The sequence below is a fragment of the Bos taurus genome, chromosome 6 (assembly GCF_002263795.3).
Source record: "Bos taurus isolate L1 Dominette 01449 registration number 42190680 breed Hereford chromosome 6, ARS-UCD2.0, whole genome shotgun sequence".
Classification (NCBI taxonomy): Eukaryota; Metazoa; Chordata; class Mammalia; order Artiodactyla; family Bovidae; genus Bos; species Bos taurus.
Genome location: NC_037333.1, coordinates 71,257,724 through 71,276,029, shown reverse-complemented (window position 1 = coordinate 71,276,029; position 18,306 = coordinate 71,257,724). Strand labels below are relative to the sequence as shown.

Genomic DNA, 18,306 nt, shown 5'->3' with positions numbered 1-18,306 from the left:
GAATTATTCACAATAGCCAAAAGTGGAAACATCTCAAATGTCCTGGGGAACAACAAAATGAAATGTACCCATACAGTGGCATATTATTTGGCCATAAAAAGGAGCAAAGTACTGATACATACTACTGACACACACATGAATCCTAAAGACATTATGTTAAGTGAAAGAAGTCAGTTGCCATGAGCCACATATTTCATGATTCCGTTTATATGAAATGTCCAGAGCAGACAAATCCACACAGACAGACTGATTTCTGGTTGCCAGGGGTGGGGGCAAGCAGGCGTGAGGAGTGACTGCTAATGTGTATGGGGCTTCTTCTGGGGATGATGAATATGTCCTTCAATGAGACAGTATTGATGGGTGTATAACCCTGTGAATATATTGAAAAGCACTGAATTATATATTTGAAAAGGGTGAATTTTATGGTATATTAATTATATCTCAAAAAAGCTGTTATTAGAAAATAGTTTTCCACTCGTCTTCCTTTTCTCATCTAATTCAACGTCTTTTTTCAAATATCAACTTAAATATTTTTTAAACATCTCTTTTCAATTTTATTTGTTAAATATACCGAATACATATTTGTGTGTGTGTATGTGTGTGTATTACTATTTCCAATGCAGGTGTATAGTATTTAATACATGTGAGCTGGTTTAGGAAATTAATTTATACTCCTAATACTGTTTCTATGGGAAAATGAAGGAATTATGAGTTTTAAATAAATGACTTTTAATGTATTTTTATAATACAATGACTCTTTTGAGTAAAATTGAGGAGTTTTCAAAAGAGTCAATAATACAACATTGTATTATAAAACAATGACTCTTTTGAAAACTCCTCAATTTTACTCAATCTGTAACATTTTTATCTCTGCTCCAACTCAAAAAAATTGCTTTTCTCAGAAAAACCACATCTTCCCATTTCCATCCCTATTCCCCCTCATCTCAGCCTCCGGTCTTCTGACCTCCCCTTCCATCCTGTTCTCTTAGAACATCTGGCCTCTCCAAGCTTAATTTCTTTCCCAGTCTAGCCTGGAGGCAGTGTTTATTTCCATACACCCACACCATTCCTTTCAATGATATGTTCCACGTGTAGACCAGTTCACCCTGCTCATCAATCTCTATAAACTGTCTTTTTTTCTCTCCTTCTCCTGGGCTACCATATGGCACTTAAGAAGGTCTCATATCCATGTCCATTGTACTCATTACAACTTTTAAATCCAATCAATGCTAAACTTTCAATGTTGCTCAGCCATTCCTTAACACTTCTTTGATTCCCTCGTCCTACTCCATCGGTGTTGCAAATCCTTATTTCTCTCCTTCAACCCCCAATTCTGTCTACTCCCTCTCTGCAAATGACTTCACCATCTACCCTGGAAAGAATATAAAATCATGAAGAGCAAGTTTCCCCAACTGCTTTCTTCATCCTTCTACATTCCATTTTAACCTCCATTCCACCCATTATAAAATGTCTATGTTACTATCTCTTCATATGTTCTAGATCCTACACTATGCTAAAAGCTCAACTCTATCCTTTGCTGAAGCCACCCTGGATACTGGCCAGTTTGCTTTTCTATCTCCAGGCTCTTGTTCGTGTAATTTCTTTTTTCTCAAATTCTTTTCTCCCTGGGAAATTCCAATTCAATCTGCTAAAATAAGACCTCTTTTGTGAAATAGTCACACACCCAAAAAAACCCAAAAATTCCTTTCCTACTTCTCTAACATTTCCCCTCTATTCTGCTAACACAGCACTTACAAACCATATTGTCCAGCTAGTTGTATTCTTTTCCCAGTAAGAGTATTTCCTTGCAGGCAAGGCCTGTGTCTTATTCATCCTTATATTCCCAGAACTTGGCAAAGACATAGCAGACAGTTAATAAATTCACCAAAATGAAGGTACCAAATAACCTGACAGCTAAAGCATTTTGCTAATTTTCCTTCATCTACACATAATTTATCCTTTCTGGTCCTACTGCCAAGGTACAATCCAGGTTTACACCAACTACATCTATTTAACACCATAGCATCTGGTTACCTCTTTGCAAGCTTCCATAACCCCAAAACTCTCAACAAATAATATTAAAACATATCTTTCATCATAATATGCCCTTGCTCAACACTTTTCTAATGCTCCCAAAGACAAACCTTTCACTCCAAGCCCTCTGATCATTCTAGCCTTTAAATCTTTGCTTAGGAGATTTTCCATGCAGAGGGTATTATCTACCCAAATCCTAACTACATTCCATAATTTACATGAACTTGATTCATCAGTCAATCCTAAAGGAAATCAGTCCTGAATGTTCAGTGCAAGGGCTGATGCTGAAGCTGAAACTCCAATACTTTGGCCATCTGATGCAAGGAACTGACTCCTTGAAAAAGACCCTGATGCTGGGAAAGGTTGAAGGGAGAAGCGGATGACAGAGGATGAGATGGTTAGATGGCATCACTGACTTGATGGAGATAAGTTTGAGCAAGCTCTGGGAGTTGGTGATGGACATGGAATCCTGGCATGCTGCAGTCCATGGGGGTCACAGAGTCGGACATGACTGAGCAAATAAAATGAACTGATTCAATACAGACCTTAATCCAAATTGATTTCTCCTCTCAACTGCTATACCACTTACTGTATTTGTTAAACATCCAGTACTTGCTATCCAACTGGTTCATTAAGTCACAAGTTCCTGGATCTCAAGAACTCTCTTCAAGGGGCAGGGGGGATGGCTGGGGGAGGAGGTGTTTTAGCAGTTTCATATTCTGTCTTTGTAGGTACTAAACAAATACCTCTTGAGGAAATCTAAGCTGAATTATAAAAACTGGTTCACCCAATCCCTCTTTGGTCAAAAGCACGGACTGACAACATGGTAAGTGGTAAAAACAAGAGAGGAAATAGGCACAGTTGATAAAGGAGTTTGCTTGAAAAGCACTACACATTCAGCAAACACTGATGCCTACTACTGCTGCTGCTGCTGCTGTTACTAAGTCGCTTCAGTCTGTGACCCCATAGGCGGCAGCCCACAGGCTCCCCCGTCCCTGGGATTCTCCAGGCAAGAACACTGGAGTGGGTTGCCATTTCCTTCTCCAATGCATGAAAGTGAAAAGTGAAAGTGAAGTTGCTCAGTCGTGTCCAACTCTTAGCGACTCCATGGACTGCAGCCCACCAGGCTCCTCCGTCCATGGGATTTTCCAGGCAAGAGTACTGGAGTGGGGTGCCACTGCCTTCTCCGGATGCCCACTAAGTGCCAGGCAAAATTTTAGGTTATCATGGTGAATATGACAGACATATCCACGAAGACTCTTGCCTCCAACGGCATCTACTTTATGAACATGGCGTGAGAAACTCTCCAGTGTTTGTAATACTCTTTTGGTAAATCAGTGAATAAGTCATTAGAGGTTCTTTAAAACTATTTTCCAGGTATAAGAACCCATGTCTGACCACGTTCCAGAGGCAGTCAGCCACAATACTCTATGTTGGTCGTTGTTTCCTTAAATTCAGCCAGATCTACAGGATGTGACAGATAACTTGTAAGCAGTACTGTCATGAGAGTGAGTGCGTGTGGGTAAGTACCCTGTCTGCTATCCAGACACCTTAGTGCATGCAGCACTGAAGAGAACACGCCATGCATGGCAACAGGGAAATGCACTTATGAGATTTAGAAGAAAATGAGGATTTGGACAAAGAAGGGAAAGGTACTGCCACGCCCTCCCCTCCTGGTCCAAGCCAAAGAAGAAACTGTTCAAGACCGTTTTTTACGATGAAATCTGATTTTCATGGGCGGAACCGGAAAAGGATGTCTGGGCTGCCCTCCCAGTCCCCCAGGATAACAAGGGGTAACGGGATCCTCCCACCGGCCTCTCCGCCTTACCCAGAAAGGCTGGGAAGAGAAGGGGGCTTTGACGGCGGAGGGAGCAGTACCCAACCCCCGGCGCTGGACCAGCACCAGGACTGAGGAGCCGCCTGAGACCTTGGCGTCCACCCCTCCGTTCATTTGTCCGCTGCCGCCAGGACCGCCCGGCAGCCGCGGCCGAAGGCTTACCGCAAGGCCGGACCGAGCCCGGCTGTGCCGAGGCGGGTCCTCCAACACGGAGACCGGACAGGCCTGGGGGCGGCCACCGTTACTAGGATGAACCGCTCAATTAAGCAGTGAACTGGAAGCAGCCGTCCGGCCACAACTTCCTATATCCGGGCACGTGACACACCTCCTCGCCGGAAGTCTGTTGGGTTGAGAAGGAAGCAGTCGCGGCTTTGGCCTTGGTGACGGGGTGGGGTCAGGTCTCTCCGGAGGGGGCGTGTCTAGGACTTGCAGGAGCGGCCCCTGTCGCTGGAGACTGACTGCGGACCTGGGGGATTTGGTGTGCGTATTCCTTTCTCTAGAAGACTTATTTATTCAGCTGTTTTCAACAGTTCACTTACGAAGAGATCTGATCAAATGTTTTCTTTTTTGCACGCCTAAAGTTCAGTTAAATCTAGATCAGTTCAGTTCAGTCGCTCAGTCGTGTCCCTATGGACTTGGCGACCCCATGGACTGCAGCTCGCCAGGCTTCCCTGTCCATCACCAACCCCCATGAGCTTGCTCAAACATATGTACTTCGAGTCGGTGATGTCATCCAACCATCTAATCCTCTCTCATCCCCTTCTCCTCCTACCTTCAATCTTTCCCAGCATCAGGGTCTTTTCCAGTGAGTCAGTTCTTTGTATCAGGTGCCAAAGTACTGGAGTTTCAGCTTCAACATCAGTCCTTCCACTGAACATTCAGCACTGGTTTCCTTTAGGATTGACTGGTGTGATCTCCTTGTAGTCCAAGGTACTCTCAAGAGTCTTCTCCAACAGCGCAGTTCAAAAGCATCAATTCTTGGGCACTCAGTTTTATTTATAGTCCAGCTCTCACATCCATACAAGACCACTGTAAAAACCATAGCCTTGACTAGATGAACCTTTGTTGGCAAAGTAATGTCTCTGCTTTTGAATATGCTATCTAGGTTGGTCATAACTTTTCTTCCAAGGAGTAACCATCTTTTAATCTCATGGCTGCAATCACCATCTGCAGTGATTTTGGAGCCTCCCCAAAATAAAGTCAGCCACTGTTTCCACTGTTTCCCCATCTATTTGCCATCAAGTGATGGGACCGGATGCCATGATCTTAGTTTTCTGAGTGTTGAGCTTTAAGCCAGCTTTTTCATTCTCCTCTTTCACATTCATCAAGAGGCTCTTTAGTTCCTCTTCGCTTTCTGTTATAAGGGTGGTGTCATCTGCGTGTCTGAGGTTATTGATATTTCTCCCGGCACTCTTGATTCCACCTTGTGCTTCATCCAGCGCAGCATTTCACATGATATACTCTGCATATAAGTTAAACAAGCAGGGTGACAATATACAGCCTTGACATACTCCTTTTCCAATTTGGAAACAGTCTGTTGTTCTACTTCCGGTTCTAACTATTGCTTCTTGACCTGTATACAGATTTCTCAGGAGTCAGGTAACATGGTCTGGTACTCACATCTCTCAAAGAATTTTCCACAGTTTTTTGTGATCCACACAGTCAAAGGTGTTGTTGTAGTCAATAAAGCAGAAGTAGATATTTTTCTCAAACTCTCTTGCTTTAAATCTAAATCTAGATACTTACAGGTTGTAGCATGGAGAGTTTAAATGAGTTAAATCAGAATGGGGGAGGGGGCAGGAGGTATCTTGCTGGGGCCAAGATAACAGCACTTTTTTCTTCTTCTTTCTTTCTTAATTTTTTTAGGCCCCACAGTATGAAGAATCTTCCTTCTCCAATCAGGGAAGAAACCTGTACCCCCTGGAGTGGAAGCATGGAGTCTTAACCACTGGATCACCAGGGAAGTCCCCACCAGCACATTTAATATCTTCCAGGAAGAGTCTCCGGAGAAGGCAATGGCACCCCACTCCAGTACTCTTGCCTGGAAAATCCCATGGATGGAGGAGCCCGGTAGGCTGTAGTCCATGGGGTCACTAAGAGTCGGACACAACTGAGTGACTTCCTTTTCACTTTTCACTTTCATGCATTGGAGAAGGAAATGGCAACCCACTCCAGTGTTCTTGCCTGGAGAATCCCAGGGATGGGGGAGCCTGATGGGCTGCCGTCTATGGGGTCACACAGAGTCAGACACGACTGAAGCAACTTAGCAGCAGCAGCAGCAGCAGGAAGAGTCTCATATGCTGTAGAGGTCCACTGATGTAGTGACACTGACATTTAAAAATTGTTCTGTAGAGCAGCTTCTTGAGGATCATCTGAAAGTTCTTTAGAAAATGCAGCTCTCAGGCTTACTTCAGAGCTACTGAATGGTGATCTATGTCTTAACAGGATGACACCTATGCAGGTGTAAATTTAGGAAGCACAGATAATGCCAGTGTTGTTGGTTGCAAGGCAAGTGATTTATTAAGTCCATATTCTTAGCACCTGTTTTATGCCAGATACTTTGATGGAGGTGTGGAGGTGACTTGATATGACTCTTACCCTGAAGAAGTTCATGGTATGGTAGGGCCAAATAAGATATACGTATGCTGCTGCTGCTAAATCACTTCAGTCGTGTCCGACTCTGTGCGACCCCAGAGACGGCAGCGCAGCAGGCTCCCCCGTCCCTGGGATTCTCCAGGCAAGAACACTGGAGTGGGTTGCCATTTCCTTCTCCAATGCATGAAAGTGAAAAGTGAAAGTGAAGTCGCTCAGTCGTGTCCGACTTTTAGCGACCCCATGGACTTCAGCCCATCAGGCTCCTCCGTCCATGGGATTTTCCAGGCAAGAGTGCTGGAGTGGGGTGCGTATAAAATACATATAAAATAAGACAAAATAAATGACCAAAGAGAGATACAGGCCAGATAAATATGTTGGTATTTCAAAGGAGTGATTTCTTTACTTCAGCTCAATACCATCCTTTGCAAGGGTTCTGCAGGAACCCTTTGGTGCAAGCATTTGTTTATTTGAGAAACAGAGCCACCTAAGTGCCAGGGACTGGAGATACAAAGACGGGGATCCCATTGAGAAGGGGGTCTGTCTCTCCCACGGTCATTGGAGAGACAGAATTAAATAGATGGATAAATTACAGTCTAGTGTGGTGAACCAAACAATAAAAGAAAAAAAAAAGATGAAACACCATGGAAATGCAAAAGAATGTGTAACTCACTCTTTCAAGATGGGTTCACTGAGAAAGGGACAAAATGAGATATGCAAAGTATCTTTCAATGTGTATCTGAAGATATAATTTGGTGGAAAAATCTGCAGAAATAGTAGGGACCTGTTTGCTACTGAAATCAATATACTCTGGTCAATACTACTTGAAATGCTTTTCAGTTTCATTGAATGACTTCCCTTTTGAGAGCAGGATCTGATCTGATCTTTAAACAGGCCTCTTGGGTCCTTCCTGTTCAGTCCCAGAACACTTACTGTATTCACTTTTTATATGACAACTGCACATGCTATTTTGTCATATTATTATTATTATTTTAACTTGTATGTTTACAGCCTGCTTCAGAGTTGAGAAGTGAATTGCCATTTCTCACTTCCTCTCCTGGATTCCTCTCAAAGTGGAGGCACAGTATTTTATCTGGGGTTTTGATCCCAGGCAGCAAGAGTGAGAGATGAGGGAGGGGAAGTAAAACAAGGAAGAGAGAGAGGCAGTATAAGGATGTGTTGTTCAGTTGGTTGCCACCATGTCTGTTTTCTTGATCCCTTAATACCTTCTGGAAAAGTCATGAGGTGAGGCTCAAAACTGTCCACTGAAACCAAGAGTGGGAGAAGCATTTATCTGTTAGCTCCGGTCTACCTTTGATCAAACGTTAAGGCCCCTAGCCATTAACTACTCCACACTTCCCAAATGCACAGTTGTGAATGCCAAGCTGACTGCCACATCAGAGAAGTCCTGAGGCAGGAAGGAAGAGGAGAGGCCTACCATGTTGTACTTGCCCACAGTTTATCGGATTGTTTAGAACAGGTTTCTGCAGCAGTGGCTGGAATAAGAGGCTGAAGGATTTGAAATGGTGACAGAAGATACACAGATGGTGTCCATTAGTCCAGTCTTTGTACCACTCATATCTGTTTGGCCATTTAAGTCTAGTCCTTTACAGTCCCCTTCAAGATGATGGATACCTGCAATCATTGCAAAGACTTAATATAAGAGTTGATGCAATAAGCTTCAGTCCTTGCTGCTACACTGATGCCAAGACTGTACTTGTTCTCTTGAGCTCCCCGCTCTACTCCCCATCCTTACCTCCCTTCACCCTTGGCCAGCACATCACCTGATCTAGGTTGTTGGCTCAGTGAGGCAACTGGAACCTTCAGCTTTTGTTTCCCTCCCTCTGATTGGGCCATGATTGTGTGATTGCCTGTTCAACTTATCCCAAGATAAGCCTCTGTTGAATTCTTTGGATTCTAGATTTACCCTCCCTATTGCTATTGTACAGCAACAATCCCAGATCCTTTGCTAATCACAGTTGATTACTCCCACCAATGCAGTCACTCCTCCCTTTGCTGGCTGGACTACTATCATGAGAAACTCAAAGCAACCAAATGATAGGGAGGGAGTTTCACGTTCAGTGAAGCCTCCTCCACCCAACCCCTCGTGCTTGTACTGGTGTTCAATTGCTAAGTCGTGTCCAATGTTCTGTGACTCTTTTGCAAACTGTAGCCCACCAGGCTCCTCTGTTCGTGGGATTTCCTTGGCAAGAATACTAGAACAAGTTGCCATTTTCTTCTCCAGGGGATCTTACCAACCCAGGGATCAAACCCACCTCTCCTGCATTGGCAGGAGAATTCTTTACCACTGAGCCAGCAGGGAAGCCCCCACCCAACCCCTGGAGAGCTAATTATTATAATCCAGCAAAGCCTGGATTTGAGAGGCAGGAAACACAAATTCTGTGAGTCACTGGGAGTGATGATAAAATGGGCTAATCCTGCTCCCATTCCGGGCTTTCCAGAGCTATGTCTTTAGCTCTGTCTTTATTGGTTGATTGGAAGCATTTGCCACATCAGAAGCTGGCTGCTTCTGAGTGATGAGGGATACGACCATCTCAGTGGAGTCTATGGTCATGTGTGTATTGTCACTTTTTGTTTCGGCTATAAAATATATTCCTCGGTTAGGGTAACAATCAGGAATGCTATAATTCTGGTGATTGTGAATGTTGGCAGAGTCACTTCAGGCAAGAAAGACAAACCTAGGAGTCTCTGGATGTTTGTACATCAGGCCACTTCTCTCTAAAAGCATGCGATGAAGAATACTGCCCCAAGCTCTGCCAACTGGCAAGATTTCCCTTCACCTTTGTTCTTTAAAGCCATCCCTGAGTAGGGCTTTGCACAGCCACAGTTCAGTTTTTCCTACACACCAACACATCTGTGAACCACACTTAAGCTTTTTATTCTGAGATTGGTAGTTGTAGGGAGCCCCAGGAGGGCAGAGGAGTGAGTTGAGGAAGAGGTGCCAGTGCTATGGATGTTCCATGGAAGTCTGAGTCACCCTTTTGTGTAATTTACTTGTGTCTTCTGGACCTGTTCAGGCTCAGCCCTACACTGTTTATATTCTTCAACCAATTGCTGCTGTATTCATACACTTATGACTTAGTGGATCTGATAAAATCCAGCTCATGATAGATAGCGCTAGTGTTCCCAGTGGAGAATAGTTTTCTGGCTCAGGCATGGCCTTGCAGAATACTCAGGATCTGTGCTGCAACTCTTTTACTGGGAGCTTTCCAGAAATTTCACACAGGGCTCTTATCCATCACAGATCCCTCAAGTACCATTAGATCTGCAGGAACAAATAGTCTGAACATTAGGCAACGTGCATCATGGCCCTTCTGGGTAACATAGCTAGCTGATAGGTACTTTAGTTTTACAATAAGTTTGTTTCAACATCCTTACTTCTGGGAAACATATTCTGGTGGTTCTTTTGTCTCACATAATAAAATCATTCTAACACTCCTGCTCCCCTGAGTCTTCTGATTCCTTTCTCAATACTCATTCAGAGTTGTTCTAACATCTCATTTAGCACGGGCCATCAGCATAGCCAAGCTTTAAGGAGGCATGAAGGGTTTGTATTAGGACTGATTCCAGGTATCCTTGTCAAACTTTAAATCCAGAATCACAAGTAAATGGTGCCATGTCATAAATTCTTTGTTACCTAGCCTTACAACTTCATTCCCGTGTTTTAACACTCTAAATATTTACTCCTGCATATAATCCCCTGGTTTCTATTGGTTATGTTAGACAGTTTTGCAGTTCTTTATCTATAGGTCAGTGATTCTCAATGGGTGATTTTGAAGCCAAGGAGACGTTTGGTACTGTCTAGAAACATTTTTGATTGTCATTACTGAGAGAGTTCTACTGACATCTAATGAGTAGAGGCCAGGGATATAGCTAAACACCTACAATACACAGGACAGCCTCCGCAGCAAAGAATTATCCAGCCCCAAATGTCACTAGAACTGAGATTGAATAATTCTGGTCCGATTCCCCCTGGAGCAGGGATTGCAATCTCCATGTAGATTGGGCTGAGATCTGACGCTGGTTACAGGCTTGAAGCAGTGGCAGTTGGGAGGATATTGGGGAAAATAAGGCCATAAATAAGGCACTTGCCTCCGATATACTCTTTGCCGTATTTCTGGACAAAGAGAGGCTGCTTTCCTTTATTAAAAGAAAGACTGTTGACAGAGAGGATGACAAAAAAATCTGAGCATTTAAGATTATAAGACATGGGCACACAAATATCCCCATTCTAGATCTCAAGATTTCATTGTTTTCCTACGAGGGCTGTAGTTTTGACATGGGTGATATTTCAAGGCTGTGCATTTAGACTGCTTTGCAGCCCTGCCACCCTTATGACTATATACTGAAGCTGATTTTTAGCACAGTCTGCTCGGTGGTTACTGTGCGCTAAAGGCTTCTGGCTTTCACAATGGGCCATGATTTGATTATTGTTAGCCCTGTCATTGTTAGCCCACAGTATCATTGCTTCCACAATGCTCAAGTACCATAGCCACTGTGTAATTCAATGCTTCATTTTCTATCTGCTCTTCATTCTAATCTACTACAGTAAAGTCTTGATAATTAGCTTTGCTACTACTGTATGCAGGAGTTGTCACCACTTGCAATTTATCAACAACCACTTAACCACCAGCAGGGGTCCTTATTGTCTTGTAATCAGTGTTGTAAGAACTGCCTCCAAAATTTCATACCGAGGCTTTGCTTTTTGGAGTCACTTTCGATGACCAGAGTTCCCCTGAAAGTGAAAGTGAAAGTCTCTCAGTCGTGTCTGACTCTTTGCAACCCCATGGACTATACAGTCCATAGAATTCTCCAGGCCAGAATACTGGAGTGGGTACCCTTTCCCTTCGCCAGGGGATCTTCCCAATCCAGGGATCAAACCCAGGTGTCCCGCATTGCAGGTGGATTCTTTACCAGCTGAGCCACAAGAGAAGCCTTCCCCTGAAAGCAGAGCCCCAAACAAAGGCTTATATGCTGGTGGTTGGTTTGAGAATATGAGTTCAGGGAATAGAATAGGGGCTCAGGGGAAACAAAGAAGTCACAAAAGCCCAATACAAGGATGCATTATTGAGTTAACAAATGCCATGTGTTGATTGATACTGTGGAACTTTCTGAGAATACTTATGAAACGTGTCTTATATTCTTTACTATAGTGAAGAAGAACAAAGAGGAGGCATTTATCCAGTGGCTCCTGTCTGCCATTGGTCAGAAGCACCACATGCTTCTAACTACACATGTGTATGGAGGGCTAGTTTCTGCAGTATCCCACGTTAGAGGCAGGAAGAGAGGGAGGGAAGATGCTGGATGGAATATTGCTCTTGAGAGATGATCTTCAGATTGATGCCTGCACAAAATTGATCACTGCAGCAACACCTGGACTATGGGAGGCTGAAAGGATTTTAAATGATATGCAGAAGATTTCTAAACACAGTTTCTCCCTGAGTTTTCTCCATTTGAGTTAATGTTATCTCTGTCATCTCAGCAGCTCAGGCCAGTCCTTAACTCCTGTCTTCCACTCACATTCTACATCCAATCTCTCAAGAAATCTTCGGGGTTCTACATTTAGAGTATTTCCAGAATCTGGCCACTGCTTACCGTCTCCATTGCTACTCTTTCCTTGATTATTGCCAAGATCTTGTCTCTCCTGAATTACTGCTGCTGTCTCTACCATGGATTCCTAACACAGTTGCCAGAGAGATCCTTTTAAAAACATGAGCCACCTCTCCAGGCAAGATGGCGGGGGGGCGAGGCTGGTGTGACTTTAGGGCAGCCGCACCTTTCTCGGCAAGATCTCGCCACTTTGGATGTTTCCAAGTTGACGCCACTTTCACATGAAGTTATCAGCAGACAAGCCACAATTAATATAGGTACAATTGGTCACGTAGCTCATGGGAAATCTACAGTTGTAAAAGCTATTTCTGGAGTCCACACTGTCCGTTTCAAAAATGAACTGGAAAGAAATATTACAATCAAACTTGGCTATGCTAATGCTAAGATTTATAAACTTGATGACCCAAGTTGTCCTCGGCCAGAATGTTATAGATCCTGTGGAAGTATCACACCTGATGAGTTTCCTACAGACATTCCAGGGACCAAAGGGAACTTCAAATTAGTCAGGCATGTTTCCTTTGTTGACTGTCCTGGCCATGATATTCTGATGGCTACTATGCTGAACGGGGTCGCGGTGATGGATGCCGCTCTTCTGTTGATAGCTGGTAACGAGTCTTGTCCTCAGCCTCAGACATCTGAACACTTGGCTGCCATAGAAATCATGAAACTGAAGCATATTTTGATTCTACAAAATAAAATTGATTTGGTAAAAGAAAGCCAGGCTAAAGAACAGTATGAACAGATCCTTGCATTTGTTTGGTACAGTAGCAGAAGGTGCTCCTATTATCCCAATTTCTGCTCAGCTAAAATACAATATTGAAGTTGTCTGTGAGTACATAGTAAAGAAAATTCCAGTACCCCCAAGAGACTTTACTTCAGAACCCAGACTAATTGTTATTAGATCCTTTGATGTCAACAAACCTGGCTGTGAAGTTGATGACCTTAAGGGGGGTGTAGCTGGTGGTAGTATTCTAAAAGGAGTATTAAAGGTGGGCCAGGAGATAGAAGTCAGACCTGGTATTGTTTCCAAAGACAGTGAAGGAAAACTCATGTGTAAACCTATCTTTTCCAAAATTGTATCGCTTTTCGCAGAGCATTATGATCTTCAGTATGCTGCCCCAGGAGGTCTTATTGGAGTTGGAACAAAAATTGACCCCACTTTGTGCCGGGCTGACAGAATGGTGGGGCAAGTACTTGGTGCGGTTGGAGCTTTACCTGAGATCTTCACAGAATTGGAAATTTCCTATTTCCTGCTTAGAAGGCTTCTAGGTGTTCGCACTGAAGGAGACAAGAAAGCAGCGAAAGTACAAAAGCTGTCTAAGAATGAAGTGCTTATGGTGAATATAGGATCCCTGTCGACAGGAGGAAGAGTTAGTGCAGTCAAGGCTGATTTGGGTAAAATCGTCTTGACTAATCCTGTGTGCACAGAAGTAGGAGAAAAGACTGCACTTAGCCGAAGAGGTGAGAAACACTGGCGTTTAATTGGTTGGGGTCAAATAAGAAGAGGAGTGACAATCAAGCCGACAGTAGATGATGACTGAAGAGTTAACTAACAGATCTGAATGAAGCTGGAATTTCTCTTAACAATCTAGGGGTATATGATGATGACTGAAGAGTTAACTAACAGATCTGAATGAAGCTAGAATTTCTCTTAACAATCTAGGGGTATATTTTCAGAACAGTAGTGGGAAAATAATTTCACAGCTCATTACCTTAGTAGTAGCTGTAAGATTATTCTCATTTTTTGGTGATGAAAATTTAACCTCTAGTACTGAAATAGAGCCTACAATAAATATAGAAATTAGCATCATGTTGGATTGAATCTACATTTTACCAGAAATTAACCATTCCCAAATAATGTCTAATTTATACATCAGTGCAGATTTGAAAGGAAACTGTTTGCTACAACCAGACTTTGCTGTAGTAGACATACCACTGAATCTGTTTGAAATAAAGTCTTTGTTCTTAAAAAAAAAAAAAAAAAAACATGAGCCATATAATGTTACCCCTTGCTCAGAACCCTCAGATGTCTTACAATGACCTATGAAATCCTGCACAATCTCCCCCTTTCCCCACTCACCAGGACGTCATCTTCTACCACTCTCCTTGGTCACTCTACTCTAGTTCTTTGTTGTTCCTTGAAAAGTCCAGGCAATGGGAGGGGAGTTTGGGGAAGAATGGATACATGTATCAGTGTGGCTGAATCCATTTGCTGTCCACCTGAAACTATCACAACATTCTTATTCAGCTATACCCCAATACAAAGTAAAAATTTTTAAGAATAAATAAAATAAAAAGTTAAAAAAAGGTTCAGGCAAACTGATCCTTTGTTCTTGCTTTTCCCTTGCTTGGAAATTTTACCATTAAATATATGCATGGCTCACTACTGTATCCCTTTCATGTCACTGCTTAAGGTTACCTCAACGAAGCCTCCCATGAAGGTCCTATTTAAAATAGTACCCCAATCTAGCATTCTTTATCTCCTATTTTTCCTTTGTATTTCTTCGCGGTTCTTATTACATCCTGAAATACTATGGCATTACATCAAGTATATACATCTGTTTCTGCCTTATTGACTATGCCAAAGACTGACTGTGTGGATCACAATAAACAGTGGAAAATTCTGAAAGAGATGGGCATACCAGACCACCTGACCTGCCTCTTGAGAAATCTGTATGCAGATCAGGAAGCAACAGTTAGAACTCGACATAGAACAACAGACTGGTTCCAAATAGGAAAAGGAGTACGTCAAGGCTGTATATTGTCACCCTGCTTATTTAACTTATATGCAGAGTACATCATGAGAAACACTGGACTGGAGGAAACACAAGCTGGAATCAAGATTCCCGGGAGAAATATCAATAATCTCAGATATGCAGATGACACCACCCTTATGGCAAAAAGTGAAGAAGAACTAAAGAGCCTCTTGATGAAAGTGAAAGAGGAGAGTGAAAAAGTTGGCTTAAAGCTCAACATTCAGAAAACTAAGATTATGGCATCCAGTCCCATCACTTCATGGCAGATAGGTGGGGAAACAGTGGAAACAGTGGCTGACTTTATTTTTCTGGGCTCCAAAATCACTGCAGATGGTGATTGCAGCCATGAAATTAAAAGACGTTTACTCCTTGGAAGGAAAGTTATGACCAAATTAGACAGCATATTGAGAAGCAGAGACATTACTTTGCCAACAAAGGTCCCTCTAGTCAAGGCTATGGTTTTTCCAGTGGTCATGTATGCATGTGAGAGTTGGACTAAAAAGAAAGCTGAGCACCGAAGAATTGATGCCTTTGAATTGTGATGTTGGAGAAGACTTCTTTAGAGTTCCTTCGACTGCAAGGAGATCCAACCAGTCCATCCTAAAGGAGACCAGTCCTGGGTGTTCATTGGAAGGACTGATGTTGAGGCTGAAACTCCAATACTTTGGCCACCTGATGCTGATGAAGAGCTGACTCATTTGAAAAGACTCTGATGCTAGGAAAGATTGAAGGCAGGAGGAGAAGGGGACAACAAAAGATGAGATGGTTGGATGGCATCATCAACTTGATGGACATGAGTTTGGGTGGACTCTGGGAGTTGGTGATGGACAGGGAGGACTGGTGTGCTACGGTTCATGGGGTCTCAAAGAGTCTGACACAACTGAGCAACTGAACTGAACTGAACTGATATACACATTATTTGCTGATTTGTCTACTTGTTCTTTCCTTTTCTCCAGAATGAAATTTCATGAAGACAAGGGCTTATGTCTTGTTTGCTGATATATTTCCAGTTCCTAGTAACATATCAACTCACTTATTATCTTCTATGTAGTATTATATGTACTTTACATGTTACATTCGGTTCAGTTCATTCACTCAGTCGTGTCCTACTCTTTGTGACTCCGTGGACTGCAGCACACCAGGCTTCCCTCTCCATCACGAACTCCCGGAGTTTACTTAAACTCATGTCCATTGAGTCAGTGATGCCATCCAACTATCTTATCCTCTGTCATCCTCTTCTCCTCCTACCTTCAATCTTTCCCAACATCAGGGTCTTTTCAAATGAGTCAGCTCTTTACATCAGGTACCCGAAGTATTGGAGTTTCAGCTTCAGCATTAGTCCTTCCAATGAACACTCAGGACTGATCTCCATTAGAATGGACTGGTTGGATCTCCTTGCAGTCCAAGGCACCCAAGAATCTTCTCCAACACCACAGTTCAAAAGCATCAATTCTTTGGTGCTCAGCTTTCTTTATCATCCAATTCTAACATCCATACAAGACTAGTGGAAAACCCATAGCCTTGACAAGATGGATCTTTGTTGGCAAAGTAATGTCTCTGCTTTTTAATATGCTTTCTAGGTTGGTCATAACTATCCTTCCAAGGAGTAAGTGTCTTTTAATTTCATGGCTGCAGTCACCATCTGCAGTGATTTTGGAGCCCCCCAAAAATAAAGTCAGCCACTGTTTCTACTGTTTTCCCATCTATTTGCTATCAAGTGATGGGACCGGATGGAGAAGGCAATGGCATCCCGCTCCAGTACTCTTGCCTAGAAAATCCCATGGATGGAGGAGCCTGGTAGGCTGCAGTCTATGGAGTCGTGAAGAGTTGGACACGACTGAGTGACTTCAATTTCACTTTTCACTTTCATGCATTGGAGAGGGAAATGGCAACCCACTCCAGTGTTCTTGCCTGGAGAATCCCAGGGATGAGGGGGCTGGTGGGCTGCAGTCTCTGGGGTCACACAGAGTCAGACACGACTGAAGCTACTGAGCACAGTAGCAGCAGCAGATGGGACCAGATGACATGATCTTAGTTTTCTGAATGTAGAGCTTTAAGCCAACTTTATTCTCTCTCCTCTTTCACTTTCATCAAGAGACTCTTTAGTTCTTCTTCATTTTCTGGCATAAGGGTGGTGTCATCTGCATCAGTTCAGTTCAGTTGCTCAGTCGTGTCCAACTCTTTGGGACCCCATGAACTGCAGCATGCCAGGCCTCCCTGTCCATCACCAAGTCCACCCAAACCTATGTCCTCTGAGTCGGTGATGCCATCCAACCATCTCATCCTCTGTTGTCCCCTTCTCCTTCTGCTGTCAATCTTTCCCAGCATCAGGGTCTTTTCAAAGGAGTCAGTTCTTCGCATCAGGTGGCCAAAGTATTGGAGTTTCAGCTTCAACATCAGTCCTTCCAATGAACACCTAGGACTGATCTCCTTTAGAATGAACTGGTTGGATCACCTTGTAGTCCAAGGGACTCTCAAGAGTCTTCTCCAACACCACAGTTCAAAAGCATCAAGTCTTTGGTGCTCAGCTTTCTTTATTGTTCAACTCTTACATCTGCACAGGACCACTGGAAAAACCATAGCCTTGACTAGACGGACCTTGTTGACAAAGTGATGTCTCTGCTTTTTAATATGCTGTCTAATTTGGTCATAACTTTCCTTCCAAGGAGTAAACGTCTTTTAATTTCATGGCTGCAATCACCATCTGCAGTGATTTTGGAGCCCCCAAAAATAAAGTCAGCCACTGTTTCCACTGTTTGCCTATCTATATGCCATGAAGTGATGGGACCAAATGCCATGATCTTAGTTTTCTGAATGTAGAGCTTTAAGCCAACTTTTTCACTTTCCTCTTTCACTTTCATCAAGAGGCCCTTTAGTTCTTCACTTTCTGCCATAAGGGTGGTGTCATCTGCATATCTGAGATTATTGATATTTCTCCCAGCAAACTAGATTCCAGCTTGTGCTTCATCCAGCCCAGCATTTCTCATGATGTACTCTGCATACAAGTTAAATAAGCAGGGTGACAATATACAGCCTTGATGTACTCCTTTTCCTATTTGGAACCAGTCTGTTGTTTCAGTTCTAACTGTATTCAGTTCTAACTGTTGCTTCCTGACCTGCATACAGATTTCTCAAAAGGCAGGTCAGGTAGTCTGGTATTCCCAGCTCTCGAAGAATTTTCCACAGTTTATTGTGATCCACACAGTCAAAGGCTTTGGCATAGTCAATAAAGCAAAAATAGATGTTTTTCTGGAATTCTCTTGCTTTTTTGATGATTCAACAGATGTTGGCAATTTGATCTCTGGTTCCTCTGCCTTTGCTAAAACCAGCTTGAACATCTGGGAGTTCATGGTTCACATATTGTTGAAGCCTGGCTTGGAGAATTTTGAGCATTACTTTACTAGCATGTGAGGTAAGTGCAAGAGAACTCACTGGTCATAACAAACACCCTCTTCC

General features: G+C 43.1%; 1 protein-coding gene and 1 pseudogene across 12 annotated transcripts in view; one reads left to right on the top strand and one right to left on the bottom strand.

The window, feature by feature from the left end:
- Positions 1–4,189, bottom strand: part of EXOC1 (exocyst complex component 1) — a 53,267-nt gene extending 49,078 nt beyond the window's left edge. For 11 of the 12 annotated variants that reach the window (XM_059887400.1, XM_059887405.1, XM_005207987.4 and 8 more), the window contains 1 exon segment: positions 4,034–4,189. The gene's annotated coding sequence lies outside the window, so the exon portion shown is untranslated. 12 annotated transcript variants of the gene reach the window in all.
- Positions 4,190–12,191: 8,002 nt separating this feature from the next.
- Positions 12,192–13,899, top strand: LOC782293 (eukaryotic translation initiation factor 2 subunit 3-like; annotated as a pseudogene).
- The last annotated feature ends 4,407 nt before the right edge of the window (positions 13,900–18,306 follow it).